We start from the raw sequence: 15,972 nt of genomic DNA, 5'->3' as shown, positions 1-15,972 counted from the left end.
ACCTTATGGATATTAAACAGCTTTTGCAAATTTGAAATTTACAAATGCATTTGTAAATTTATTTCAGCATTCCTTATCTGCCTCTAATATGTGAAACGTTTCTTCCTTTGAACCAGCTGTAACATCTTCCTGGTCCCCTTATTAATTGATGAGGTAAATAAAATAATGAGTTCATTTTTTTTTTTTGAGGAAGATTAGCTCTGAGCTAACAGCTGCTGCCAATCCTCATCTTTTTGCTGAGGAAGACTGGTCTTGATCTAACATCCATCCCCATCTTCCTCTATTTGATAGGTGGGACATCTACCACAGCATGGCTTGACAAGCAGTGCATAAGTCCACACCTGGGATCTGAACTGGCAAATCCCAGGCCACTGAAGCAGAACATGCAAACTCAACTGCTGTGCCACTGGGCTGGCCCCATGAGTTCATTTTATATTTGTATGAGAGGCATAATTTTACCTTTTTTAAAAATTATATATTTTTAACAAGAGTCAAAAACTATGAGTTCAAGGACATACTTCATCATTTACTGCAGTATAACCTTAAGCAATCACTTAACTTACCATCCTGTGAGTTTCCTCTTCAGTAAAATGAGTTTTTAAAAAATCTCTATCACCCTATTCTTCTCATAGGTTAATTCTGAGATTCTAGTAAAAAAAAAGAATATGAAAATGATTTGAAACTGTAGATTTCTATACAAATGCCAGGGATTGGAATTATTCTATTTGGTGAGTGGTAAAGTAGAGGCAAAGAGAGTGTAAGTGGCTCATAGTTAACAATTGGTTGTTGAGATTGAAATACTGCCAGGTTGCTTGCTATTTAGTGTCGTAGCCTTACTGGATCACTGTGTTTTCCCATAAAGATCAGAGCAGTCAGCCTGAAACAAGAGAAAACTGGTAGCAAAGTGATTGTGCGTGTTATCAACAAGATAATAAGCTCAATACAGAGTCCATTAGGATGGGGCCTGCAAGGCAAGTGGATTTCATTTGTAAATAATCCCTCACAGCCTCAAATGCAACCACTTCCTTCTACACCCTTCTGGCCCACAGTCTGCCCTGATGAAGAGCCAATTCTTTCTGAAGGAATGAAGATGCTGAATTCAGAGCTCACACATGCAATTTTCAAGTTTTAAAAAAGCTCACCTTATCTTCCATTTCTCCCTAACTTACCAGCTTGAACCTGTTAAATGTAATGAAACAACTTTCCCAGAGTAGTGAACTCTTGCAGTCAGAATAAACTTTAAAATCATAATACCCAGGCCCTCTTGAATGCATATAATCTTCACCTTTATCAGCTCAGCCCTTCATCTGAGACAATATTTATATCAGATGTTTTTATTTATTTTACTTATTTTTTGGCCACATACATCACACTATAGATTCATATTAAGTTAACTTTGGGTAGGGATCTTGGTTCATAAACTGAAAATGTGTTCAGGGTCACAATTAGACTAGGGTGTCTCAGTCCAAGAGAAAGCAAACTCATCTCAATGCCTGCTCCCTACTTAAGCCTGACTTAATTTGATTTTACAGTTCTATTTATCTAAAATCAGTAACCTTTCACAAGCAGTGAAGTCATGAAAGGAGAGACAGAGACAGAGACAGAGAGAGGAGTGGGGAAAGAGGGATGTGAGAAGGAAGTAAGAAAGAAGGATAAGAAGAGAAATATATCATCTGGCCTAAAGTGCTCACTTAAACAAATAGCTGAGTAAGGACCCTAGGAAGTCATGACTCCTCCCTGGGCTATGGTTTCCCCCACTGAACTGAAAGGACCCTCAGAAGTATGGCTCCGGAGTTCTATTCTAGAACGTGAAATGATTGTTGCTCACAGGAATGCACTTCATGGAGTATCAAAATGCAGAGGCACTCTCCGCAAGCACCATTCAGAGAGGGATATTTACTACCTCTGGGTGTGGGAAGAGACCAAAGCTCTACAGAACTCACCAAATGCTAAACGGCTTACTGAAGCTCCTTGTAGGCCTCTTTCCTGGCTGCTAATTTATCAACCCCAAATTACTCTTTACATTACATGACTATGAGCATAAAGCAAAATGCTATGTGATATGAAAAATCGAGCTGCATTTAGGGAGCCTTTTTACAGTGGAGTTAAAGGGCTGCCCTGTATCTATTTCGGGGAAATACTCAAGGGCCTCAGGGGAGCACTGTCGAGGGATGGAATTGAGAGGAAGAATCCACCTGTACTTCCACTGTATTCAGTTTTGCACATTCTCTGGAGTCAAGAGATTGACAAATTGGAGTGAAGCTCAAGGGTCAAAATTCACAGGGTAAGACCAGAAGTGCTATCATCATGATCATCTTCCACTCTCTGAAACCTCTTTTCCTTTAGCTTCCCTAGTTTTTGGTAGTGGCATTATCACTCCAGGCAACCGTCTGGCTAACAATAATGTCAACCCCATCCCCTCCGTGGCTTCAGTGGCAACAATGCTGTGGATTGTTTTCTTGTAATGCCCTTCCTTCCCAGCCCACTTTTTCATTCCTAACTCCACCTAACTTCCACATATGAAATATTTTCTTGCACCCCAGGAGTTAGGCACTAACACTCTGCCTGTTTTATGAACAAACCATTTAAATAACTTGCCCAATTTCTTCCAGCTTAATCCAGTTCTGATCCAAGTGCCTCAGTAAACACATCAGTCTGCTGCCCTCTGCTGTGAGATCTTCCTTAATCACACTAGTCAAAATCAATTCCTCCTTCCTCCACTCCTCTTTCCTCTGATTCAGATTTCTCAAATGTTAATATGCTTACAAACCTCCCGAGGATCTTATTAAAGCAGAGATTCTGATTCAGTGGGTCTGTGGTGCAGCCTGAGAATCTGCATTTCTAACAACCTCCCAGCTGGTGTTCCTAATGCTCCAGGAGAACACACTTTGAGTAACAAGGCTCTATACATTTGTTCTATTTCTGTACACTTTGTATGACTTCCAGTATTTTATGCAAAGAATCAGGGTTCATTTAATTGGAATGTTTAATTAACCTATTAATTACCATAAATACGAGACAGTTATCACATACTGATTTTTATTATAGATATTTGAATATTAATTATCACTCCCTAAATATAAGTTTATTGAACCCAGAAAATAGTGTTCTACAATTTTCTATCCACCAAGATATCTTGTATAGGATTTTCTTTATATTCATCATCCAGGAGACTTTGCTGAATGAATAAAATGTGAAATTCAATAGGTAAGGGGTCGTTAGTGCCAGGAAGGTGATGAGGTTTTAGAGATGATCCTGGCATATAGCCCAGCCTCTATGATCTATCTTCTGAAGGAAATGGCAGATCTTTTCCACAGCATGTGCAGTTATTGGAAAAAAGTCCCAAGTACCAGGGAAGCAGAGAGACAGCGTGTTAAAATGGAAAGGACGTATGATTAAGATTCTAGTGACCTGACATGTGGTCTTAGCTGGGCTTCTAATTCCCTGCATGATTAGCAGAGCATCACTTAACTTATGGGGCCTCCTTTCCTCAGCTGGTAAATGATGAGTTTGGGCTGCAGTAGGTCTCACCTACTCAAGCCATCAAAGAGCCTCCAATGTCCCTTGTTGTGGGAACAGGAAGGATAGGACCAGAGTCAAGGGCAGAGTGCACTATGGTGGTTCGTTCTGTCTCTTTCATTCTCAAAACAGGTAAAAAGGGCATCCTGTGCTCTGGGCATCAAGGCAGCTGCAATTGCTGTGTTCTTTTTGGACTTAATCTGTCACAGCTGCCTGTAAACTGCGGTTGAGTGGTGGGTGATGAGGGCTGCTCGAATGAGCTCCATCAGCGATCAATTTACTATCCTACAGCTATTCAAGATTGCACCTCATTTACTCAAAGAATGAACAGTTGCAAGACAAAATCTCTGCTGACGTGACTGAAGTAGGTCATGTTCGCACTGTTCCTCAAACAGCGGGTGTTAGATTCCCAGGCACTACAAGGGCAGCACTAGAGGAGGGAGTGTGGGTGATTCATGGTAGTTGATGTCTAGGGAAATTATTCCAGGCTCTCAGTTGGGCCTGATTGGGATAAAGAGACTCTTGATCAAGGCCAAATGAGGGTCAATGATTTATAGTCAGACGATTCTTAAATGTTATAACTAACTGCTATCATCTGCACATCGAGGAAGCAATCTCCTTTAATTTTTCTCAAGACACACAGCAATGCTGCAATATTTAGCACAGTGCTAAGTACACAAAAGAGTGTATGTTGAATGGATGAATATATTAATCTGGCAAATATTTATTGAGCCCTAAGCTAGGAATTTTGTATACCAATTTTGGTTATCTACTGCTGCTCAACAAACCACCCCAAAACTCAGTGGCTTAAAGCAACCATTTTCTTATCTCTCACAATTGTGGGTTGAATGGATTCAGCTGGATAGCTCTGTCAGGATCTGGTCACCTGGAGACTTTGCAGGGCTGGAATGTCTAAGATGGCTCACTTACATGGTGCTGGCTGTTGGCTCAATGAGACTTCAGTTAGGGTGGTCAACGAGTGTCTTACTTCTCCACTATATGACTTCCATATGAGTTGGGCCTCTAACAGCATAGTCCACGAATTCCTAGATCCATCTAGGAAGTGCAGGTTGTCAATCTGTTTAAGTCTTGGCTTCAGAAGTCCTAGAACCTCACTGCTGCTACATTTTCTTAGTCAAAGCCAGTCAAAATGCCAGCTCAGATTAAACAGGAGGGGAAATAAACTATATCTCTTAAAAGAAAGAACAGCATGCACATATAGGGAGAGGAAGAGTGGTTGGGGACATCTAAAGAGACTCAATTTTTTTAATCACCTGAGCTAGTGTCTTTAATTTGCATAAAGTACTAGAATTAAAGGCACAAAGAAGTACACTTGCTAAAATGGCTAAAATCTAAGACTGACAATGGCAAGTGTTGACAAATTTGTGGAGCAACTAGAACTCTCATCCATGCTGGATGGAATGTAAAATGGCACAATCTCCTTAGAAAACAGTTTGACAGGTTCTTAGAAATTTAAACAAAAAAGTCACATCTAATCTATAGTGACAGAAAGCAGACCAGTGTTTGCTTGGAGTCAGAGGGGTGGAGTGTGGAGTAATTAACCAAGAAAAGGCACAAGAGAACCTATCGAACTAAGGAAAATATTTCATACTTCGAGAGTGGTGGTGGCTACATGGATGTATCCATTTATTAGGAATCATCAACTGTATACTTAAAATGGACATGTTTAATTGAATGTAAATTATACCTCAATAAAATCGATTTTAAAAGTAAGGTGCTAGATCTTCTCTCTTGGGGGTCCAGAGTTCTTTTCAAGGTCACTGATGCGTTTGGGGAAGAAGGGTTTACCTTTCTCCGGAGTCATTCTGTATACTACGTGGTGTCACCAAATCACCCAACTCTTCACTCTTTCCTCTAGCTGCCATAGCTCTTACCATTGTTCTGCCCTGATTTGTTTTTTCTGTATATGACCCAATTTACTTTATTCCTCCAAAGCAGCAGCACCATAGGGTTGCTGTGTAGAGATTTTTCTGAAAGGTTTGTGTGGCAGGACTTGGAGGGTAGTGGAAACAGCACAGTGTAACATTTGACTAAAATCTAAATATTGAACATTATATTCTGGAAGTTTCTTTTCCAGCTTACCCCAGGAAATGTATCACTGGATAATTCTTACCCATACCACACCTGCTGGCATGTTTCCATGGCACCTTCTATACTTCTCTGATAAATGATACCCATAACTAATCCCTACCATCATTCATGTCACTTTCTTAAGCATTACACATTTAGACATAGCCACTGCACTGTTAACCTTTTTCCTCTCCAAAACGGTATTTTTTATACAGAGGGATTGTGACTTATTCTTACATCAACTGATTCTTAAATTCAAATTTAAAATAGCTTGAGTCCTTCCTTCTCCCTTACATAATTGGATAAGAAACAATCCAAGCATACAAGAGACTCATAGTGCAGAGGAGGACAAAGTAACAAAGCAATGTGTCTCTGTGCAATTATAGCTCTAGGCACAAGATGCTAGAGAGCAAAGAAGAAATAAAAGTGACCCAAATGGGTGACGAAGAGGGTGATGACGATAGCAGAGAAAGATTTCTAAAGGCGGGGATGTCTAAACTGAAGTCTTAAGGGACTATTCACCATAAACTATAAGAAAAAAAAATTAAATGGTGGGGGGGGCAATAATTGAGAAAAAATTGCTGAAGAAAGGAGATACAACTATTGACCATGCATAAAAACCAATATATTGACTTATAGGGAAAAATCCACTTGATTATGTAAAAGAAGAGTATAGAGAGGAGACTGGGTTGACATGAGGATCACTCCAGTGGATCAGCATTTTCTTCTTTACCTGTTGGCTTCTTCTTCAAGCGATTCCTCCTATGATAACAACAGTGACTGCCATGATTCCAGACCCATATCCTCATTCTGTATGACCCAAAGCAGTAGTTTACACTATTGGCTGTGCATTAGAATCACCTGTTGATCTTTTACAATAAGCCCCTGGGTTAGAAGATACATGCACACATGTGCACTCATGTGCACACATGGAAATTCTTATGTACATTCACAGTCTAGAACCACTGACATAGATGCAAAAAAAGAAAAACCTGCATAAAGATATTAATCTTCACACATAAATAGACACATACAAGTTGGAACCATTTCTTACCTATCAGATTGACATAAAGTATGATAACACATTCTATCGACCAGGCTGTAGGCAAGCTGAAACTGTCATACATTGCTGATCAAAATGCACATTGGTAAAATAATTTTGTATGGGAATTTCGTATGGCAATATCTAATAAAAATGCATTTATCTTTTTACCCAGAAATCCCACATACATAAATTTATCCTGACTCTTATCCTCCATAAATACAAAAATATGTATACACAAGTTTATTCATTTAAGCATTGTTTATAGTTTAAAGATATTGGAAACAACAACATAGAAGGCTATGTAGTAAAGTAGTTGATTAAATTTGGGTACATCTCCAGGTGAAGTGCTGTAGTGTGCAGCTAGAAAAGAATAAGGAAGATCTCTATGGACTGATATGAAAAGATTTCCAGGATATATTGTCATGTAAAGAAAGCAAAACGCAAAAACGTGTGTATAGAGGCTACCTTTTGTGTAAAAATGAAGACGAAATAAGAAAATATGTGTTTCTGCTCAATGATGCACAAAGAATCAGAGGAAGGAGAACTCAGAGATTAATGAGATGGTTACCAATGGGCTTGAATGGGGGTTCAGTGAAGAGAGTGTGGGCACAGCAGCACTTCATTAGGGAGAGCTCTGCATATATTTTCACCTTTGGTACCAGACTAACATATCACCTAATCAAAAAAATATTAACAAGGATGGGGAAGAAAGATAAAGTAGAATACAAACAGAAACAAATGTCCAATACTGAATTTCAAATGAATAGCATAACCATACTGAAGGGAAAAAAATAATATATCTCCCAATAATTTTCACAAAAAAAAAGAATATGTTTATTTCCTAAAGTCAGCCCCCTTCCCATTCCCAATGTCTCTTTATTTCTCATTGACCAGATTAGATCAGTGGCCATCCCTGAGCTATTGGTTGTGGCCAGGGAGATGGCACATATTAAGCTATACAGGCTTATCTTAGAAGTCAAAGGTTTGGTTGAATCCCACCCAAAAGGTATGGATGCTAATGAAGTAAAGATGATCGCCCCTCAAATTATGAGTGATACTGTTTAGGAAAAGAGGGAAAATGGAGAAATATATCCACAGATGAAAAGAGAAGGAGGTTGAAGGAAAGGAAATGAAGTCTGGTCCAGGAGGCAACAGATGCTATTTTAAATGAATGACAACAAACAAAGGATGGAATTTAGGAAGTCAGCTTTGGAGATTCTAATTTGAGTAAGGGAGATGCTTGATAACTAGATTGAACACAAAATGAAAAGAAAAGCAGGAGATTTTCAGAGATCCAGACAACTCAAAACAGTCTCACTAATCTCGTGGAGGGGATGGAATGTGATCTTAGGATGGAAGATCCAAACAGACTATCATCCTGGAACAGGACAGGATTCTCAGATCATAGCGGACATCAGGATAAGCTGAGAGCTTGTTGCATTGAAGATTCTTGAGCTCCACCACAGAAATTCAATAAAACAGATGAGTCCCAGAGAGCTGATTTTAAACAATTTTCTAAGGAGATTCAGATGTAGGTGGTCTGACCATCACACTTTGAGAAACCACTGTACAGGAGAAAAATGATGGCAGTTACCTAGTCAGTTTCAGATACCGAGAAGAAAATAAGAATCCAGTTGACAGAATTCAGGTTCAGATATGAACTTGACCACTGACCTGGCTAATGTTATCTATCCTAACATTGCTAATATCTAGCATAAAAAATGTGTTCATTACTGAACACTTTCTATGCATGATGTCATTTAAATCTCCTATCAAGTCTAGGAAGAAACTGTGGTGTAACTCATTTGCCATTACCTCAGTAAGTGGAAGAGGTGGGGGTTTGCCTGACTATAGAAATTGAGAGTTTCACCGCTATACTATATGTCACCTCTTTGAGAGAAGAAGGTATAGAGGTAACAGAAGACCTGATGGTAACTCAAGTCTAAAAAACTTGGGACTACAGAGTTTTGCAGAAATCCTAACTGGGGTCAGTCTCAGCCTCACAGGTAAATGGAAGTAGAGACAGTGGTAAGGACTGATCTTACAGAAAAATAGATAAGCAATTACAAAAATGGAGAGTCTAGAATGAGACACGAAAAGTAGAGGTAACAAAAGTTAAATAAACAAGTGAGACTATATCAAAATAAAGAGCTTCTGCATAGCAAAGGAAACAATCAATAAATTGAAAAGGCAATCTATAACACGGGAGAAAACATTTGTAAGCCATATATCTGATAAGGAGTTGATATCCAAAGTATACAAAGAACTCATACAACTCAATAGCAAAAACACCAAATAATCCAGTTTAAAAAAGGGCAAAAGACCTGAATAGACCTCTTTCCAAAGAAGACATGCAAATGGCCAAGAGGTATGTGAAAAGGTGCTTAACATCACTAATCATCAGGGAAATGCAAATCAAAGTCACAATGAGACATCATCTCATATCTGTTAAGATGGCTATTATCAAAAAACAAAAGATAAGTGTTGGCAAGGATGTGGAGAAAAGGGAGCCCTTACACACTGTTGGTGGGACTGTAAAATGATACATCCTTCATAGAAAACAGTATGGAGGCTCTTCAAATAAGTAAAAGTTGAATTACGATATGATCCAGCAATCCTATTCCCAGGTATATATCTGAAGGTATTGAAATCAGTATCTCAAAGAGATAGCAGCATTCCCATGTTCATTGCAGCATTGTTCACAATTGCCAAGATATGAAAACAACCTAAATGTCCTTTGACAGATGAATGGTGTTTAGTGCCAGTCTGAGCCTATCAATAAACAGTGTTGTGATTGGACTGGACCTTGTGGTTCTTATTACGATTACAAGATGCCCTTCAGTAATAACCAAGGAAACTTTGAAAAAATAAAGATTTATTACCTACAGGACTGGAAATTACATAGCACAGCAATGTTGTGGGTAGAGACAGAGAGAGAGCACATGGGCCTGGGGTTCAGCTTTTACTCGGGTCAAGAGTGGGGCCAGGGGATTCGTGGACTCTCTCTTTACTTCTTTATTGGTGAAATTAAACTTAAGAGTGGGAAATTAAAGTGCAAGAAGAGAAAAAATAAAACAAGTGACCAAAAATGGTCAGTTACTAAAATCAACCAAGATCTTTAAAACAAAGGAGCCTCAGTATGGGAAGGCAGCACAGCTCTTTATCTAGTCATGTGTTTATCTAGTCATGAGTTTATTTGAGATAGCCCTTTTGAAGTGGATGCCTCTTTGAAATGGATGCCTTAGCAATCAGAGCTTAAATCAGGAGCTTGCATCACAAGAAAAGAACAAATAAAACAACTGCCAAGTCTTACATGACAAATGGATAAAGAGAATGTGATATATATACAGTGGAATATTACTCAGCCATAAAAAGAAGAGGATTCTTCCATTTGCAACAAGATGGATGAATCTGGAGGGCATTATGCTGAGTGAAATAAGCTGGACAGAGAAAGACAAATACTACATAGTATCACTTATATGTGGAATCTACCAAAAAAAGAAAAAGCTGATTTCGTGGAAACAGAGAATAGCATGGTGATTTCCAGGAGCTGGGAGCAGTGGGAAATGGGGTAAAGTAGGTCAAAAGGTACAAATTTTCTGTTATAAGAAAACTAGGGGCCGGCTCCATGGCAGAGTGGTTAAATTCACGAGCTCCGCTGGGCAGACCAGGGTTGGGATCCTGGGCGCGGACATGGCACCACTCGTCAGGCCACATTGAGGCAGCGTCCCACATCCCACAACCAGAAGGACCTGCAACTAAGATATACAACTGTGTACAGGGGAGGTTTGGGGAGATAAAGCAGAAAAAAGAAAAAAACAGATTGGTAACAGTTGTTTATCTGAGGATCTAACGTACAATATGGTAAATATAGTTAATAATACGATGCTATATACTTGAATGTTGCTGGGAGTAGATCTTAAGCATTCTTAACACACACACACACACAAAGAATTAACAAATTTTAACTATGTGAGGTGATGGATGTGTTAATTATCTTGATTTGATAATCACCCTACAGCATATATACATATCAAACCATCATGTTGTACATTTTAAACGTATACAATTATATTTGTCAATTATTCTTCAGTAAAACTTTTTTTAAAAAGACAGGAGAAATATAGCCTCAAAGCTTGTTTTTGCTTTTTTTTTTTTTTTTGGCTATAGTAATTCTCGAGCAAATAATATTATCACAGGCCTTGAATTCTGGTTTTGTAACAGGTGTCTCACGATGTTGAGTATATCGATTGATATTTCTGGTCCTTAAACATTTCCATTTATGAAATAAGAATGCCAGCCTATGTACCTCATAAAGGAATATGGAGAAACAGGAGATGGGAAAGTGACTCCATGTGTTTTAAAGAAAACAGAATTAAAACCACCCAAGATAGATTCCCATCAATTCATAATCCTCCCGGGCTAGAGCATCTCTAAATTGATAATTTCATGTAAATTATAAAACGTTGCAATTTATAAATAAAAATTATCTTTCAAAACATGAAAAATGTTTTAAGTGCAATATAATCAAAGGATGGGGTCTGTTTTTGTATAAGACACTATATACAGAACTTATAAACCACCTTTTGGAAAATGTTCATAGGCTGCCATTTCACTTCAAGATAAACACTGATCCAAAAATTGGTTATGAGAAATAGTTTGAAAACGTCAGTAATACTAAAATTACCTCTTCCAAATGTCTATGTGGAAGCATCATCCAGAAGGAGAGAAGACCTCATATGATCTTTCCTTAGCACCATTAACCCTATATCTCCTCCCACGTACTATAATTCAATGGGGGAGGGAGATAAGAGTTGCAACACGGATGCTCAAAACAGACAACCAAACAACCATTGAGGGTACTCACTCCATCCTGAATCACTACCTCTCCTCTCAGAAGCTTCTGAGTGTCTAGCTAAATTTCCATGTTGCTGAACAGCAGAAATCAGTATGTACAAATGTGCCCATCGAAATGATAGAGCAAAGACCCCAGCTCCACTGACATCACCACTAGGTACCTAACACCTAGGACCAGTAGTAGTCACTTTACATACACTATACTATTTGATCTAAAACTGACTCTGTCTCTTGCTATTTTTCTGGTTTTCTTGGCTGCTAATTGTAACTTCTGTCCTTAGCTATGCTGCAGTAGATACCTAAAGAGTTTCTGGTCCCCGAGAACTGGTGTTAGCCTCATATAACTTGGCCTTTGCCCTCAAAGAATTCAAAAGTGAAGAAAAAACAGATATGTAAATCAAATGTTGTGATGCATTGTGATAGGAATAAAATATAAAAGGAGAAGAAGATTCAATGTGTCACCGCAACACAAGAGAAGTTGCAACCCACTCTGTAAGTTAGAAAAAGCTTCAGAGAAGAAAGATCATAAAGAATGATTCCTGTCCAAAAATATCTTCTCCACTGATGCCTGAAATCCCAACATCATTCACTAAGCTGTGCCCAGCAACATGGTAGGTGTTTGAAGAAGATCTTTAGAGGCAATCTCCTCTCACCCTCCCTACCTTCCCACATCCCTCTCTCCCCACCTCCCCACTTCTCAGACTTAGCAGAAACCAGTATACACTCACCACATTTCTAGCGCTAGTCACAATCCCATTTCTGCCAAGTATAATACAGTTTTCTAAGGATGATAAGACAATCACATATCACGCTGGTTGTGACGGGGGGCCTCCTCTTAAGCTACCAGTGAGAAAATTTGGGGTCACTCCATTATCGAGTCATTGCTTTTGGAATTCAATTTCTCCTCTGGACATCTATTTTCACTGAGAGGAAAGTTGTTTGAGAAATACAGAAGAGCTTCAGCCATTCTTTTATCCTCTATCTCTTCCCTTCCTTTTTTTTTTTTTTTTTTTTTTTTTTCCCAGGCAGAGGGTAATTTGTATAGTAGCTGAAATAAAAGCAGCTTAACAGATGAAATCCATGGTCAAAGCCTGTGGACATCATTGAGGAGTTAATGAAATTTCTGTGCCTGGAACAGATTATTAGGCAACAGCTGAGATTGGAAAAAGATTAAGCTTCTGAATTGCTGGCAGAACCAAAGGAAGGAGTCTAAAGTCAGCATTCATCATGCCTCATAGAAGATGAACAATTCGGGAAATAGAATTGGGTGATTTGTTCTGAGCTCTGAAGCCATTGCGCCTTGTCCATCCCCGACCTAAGTGGACATTGTTTCTCTTGTTCAGCACATTCTGTCACTCCCTGCTCGAAAACCCTCAACAGCACCCTAGTGCTCAAGCCCTCATAACCTAGCATTCTGGGCCATCTGGGATCCACCTCCCTGCAATCTCTTTCCACAGTATATGTCATTGCTTCTTTACATAAATTACCATTTGGGACACATCAGTTTGTTTTTGCACAGAGTAGACATTCAGTATGTTTTACTCATGGATCTCTCTTTCCATATCTTTGTTTACACTCTTTTCCCATCTGGAAACAATCCCTCCACCCTTTATATTTAGCTACAAGATAAATAGTAAAATTGGGATTTTTGCCTTAATTATAATAGATAGAATTTATGAGTGCTGGCTGATGCACTGTACTGCACGTGCTTGTGTTGAAACACAGAAGAATCAGAAGTGTTTTATGCTCCCAAGGAAACTAGAGTCTTCGAAGAATAAGGAGATAATCAGAAAAAGTCATTTTCTAATAAATTCTTATGGTGTCTTAATAGCTTCCATTCATGGAGTGTTTACTAAATGTACTAAATGCTTTCCATGTGCTACTACATTTATTTGTCACAAACATTTTGTGAATTAGGGACTGTAATTATTCTGACTTTACAGATGAGTAGATGCTCAGAAAGGTTGAGGAACTTGCCCAAAGTCAGTTAATAGCCAAGCAGAGGTGCAAAATGGAGTCTCTCCAACACCAAAGTATGTGTTCTTTCCACTATGTCATGCTGAATACTAATTTAGCTTTAGGGCGTGAGAGTGAACTAGAGATGAGAGTAGGACTAAAAAAGGAGTGTATAGTTAAACAATCCCACTGTATTCTGAGTCTAAGTTACTGAGAATATAGATCAGGAGGTGACAATTAGAATGGGGAAAAGTGACCCATATGTTAAGACAGAACCTTTAAGGATTATCGACTGCTTGAGTGCCGAGTAGGAAGAGAGAGAATTGCCCCATATAATGCTAAGATTCAACCATTGTTAATGAGAGTATATGCAGACAGAAGAAAACCTCTTTGGAAGCAATGGTTTCCCTGTGACATAAACTCATTGGCTGAAACTTCCTTCTATATAAAAGTCTTTCCAAGTCACCAAAAGAGCAATAACACTCACAAGAGTCTTGAATTCTCCAAGCTAATGAGCACCAGTCTCCCTGCTTACCACTTATCAGGACCCCCCAGTCTCTTAATCCCACATGACTTCTGCTCCTTCTCTAAGGCAGAGAGGTAAGAAAGGATTCACAGAGGCTGAGAGGGAATGTTTCCTCTTCCTTCAATTCTAGCCACAGCAGAGGAAAGTCAATTGGTCTGCACTTGATTTTTTATTTAACTTGTTTGTGCAGTAAAATGCTTTGGATGCAGATTAACTTTCCCCGCTCAATACTGCCTAATTGATTCACCTACCTTGAAGTAGAAGCTTGCAAGGACTTTGATAAATAGATTGAAAGACTTTCTTTGCTTCATAACTACCTCCATAAGCAACAGCTCAACGAGGACAGAGAATCCTAAGTATTCTTCAGTGATAAAAAGCTCCAGGCCTGGGATCAGAAGGAACAATGTCTTCCTCCTCCCGAGGAGGTATACCCATTTTATTGAGTGATTATAAAGGTTATGGGAAAGCTATTCCAGAGACAATGCAGGGGATCACTATGTACTGAGCATAGTATGGACCGGAAACTGTGTTTGTAAAAGCAAACAGTATCGTGTTTATCCATTAAGAAAATCTTACAAGATAGGTATTGAGATTCAAAATCTAGGGATATGGAAACTGATACACTGAGAGGTTAAGTAGCTGAGCTATGGCACAGTTAGGAAATGATGGCGCTAAAATCCTAACCCAGATTTTTCTGACACCTACTACAATGCCCTCACCATATTGCCTCCCTCCTTGTCAACACAGAGCCACTGCACATTCCTTCTCTGAAAAATGAAACCCAACAGTTACTAATTCAGGCATTTAAAACTGAGAATAGTGTCAAAAACAAATAGTGACAGGATGGATTCCCAATAACTAAACTCAGCTGCTCCTTCTATGCCAGGAAATCATATCCTTAAAGAAAGGGGGGAAAAACCCTCTCTCCTGGGGGAGATGACAAAAGTGGCAGCGAAGTGTGGAATGTGGAATGGAAGGGGCCTTTGATCAGTCAACAAAGCAGTTGCTCTCACAAGAAAGGATACTGGAACAATGAGCCTCCGCCCCTGGCCCCAGGATCAGGCAGCAGCCTCAGGGCCTGTCTCTAGTACAAAGGCAAACACCAGGTTTCCTCTCCAACCTGACTGTGTAGTTCCTATTTGATCACCAAATGGATGCACCTCCTGCAAGGAGAAAGGCATCTTGTAGACTTTGCTCACAGTTGTTCCTATGGCTGTCCATTCTCAGGCCCATTTCCCATCTTTTCCTGCTGTGTTTCTTCCATAGTTGCATGTACACTCAAAAGTAATGTTGTACTGCCTAGCCTAGAGACCATTATACATATAAGAGATAGTGTGTATCAAGGAAGTTGCATACATTGGGAGTCTTCCCTTCATTCCTTCCAACATTTATCGATACACATCATCAGTGCTATTGGATACCTGACACGCTATTGTACGCAATATAAAACACGATCCTTACTTTCAAGGAGCTCATAGATTAGTGAGAGGAGACATGATAACACCAGCCACAATGCATTGTGGCATCGTGATATATACAATGGGAGATCAGTGCAGTGTTTTGGATGGTCTAAAGAATGAGAATCCACAATGAGTGATAGAATTAGCAAAAATAAAAACTTTAATAACAATATTTATAGTGCACTTTCTAGGCATTGCTCTTGAGAACTTTCCAGACATTGCCAATAGAGTCAAGAATAAGACAGACTGGACTACTGCTCTAACAGGGTGGGGAAGGCATAGAATGAACAAGTAGTCAAATATATAAGATCACATCAGACAGTAATTCAGGCTATAAGGAAATTATAACAGGGTAATGCGATATTGGGTTGCTTGGGAGTGAGAGCAACATTGAATAATGTGGTCAGAGAAGATCATCTGAAGAAGTGATATTTGAGTTAAGATTTAAATAAAAAAAAAAGGAGCCAGCATAAGATTGAATGTCACATAGGAAAAGTCATGAGAAAAGACCTTGGGCC

The sequence above is a fragment of the Equus caballus genome, chromosome 25 (genome assembly GCF_041296265.1).
Source record: "Equus caballus isolate H_3958 breed thoroughbred chromosome 25, TB-T2T, whole genome shotgun sequence".
NCBI lineage: Eukaryota > Metazoa > Chordata > Mammalia > Perissodactyla > Equidae > Equus > Equus caballus.
The sequence above is the reverse complement of the archived record's forward strand: the minus strand, read 5'-3'. Positions refer to the sequence as shown.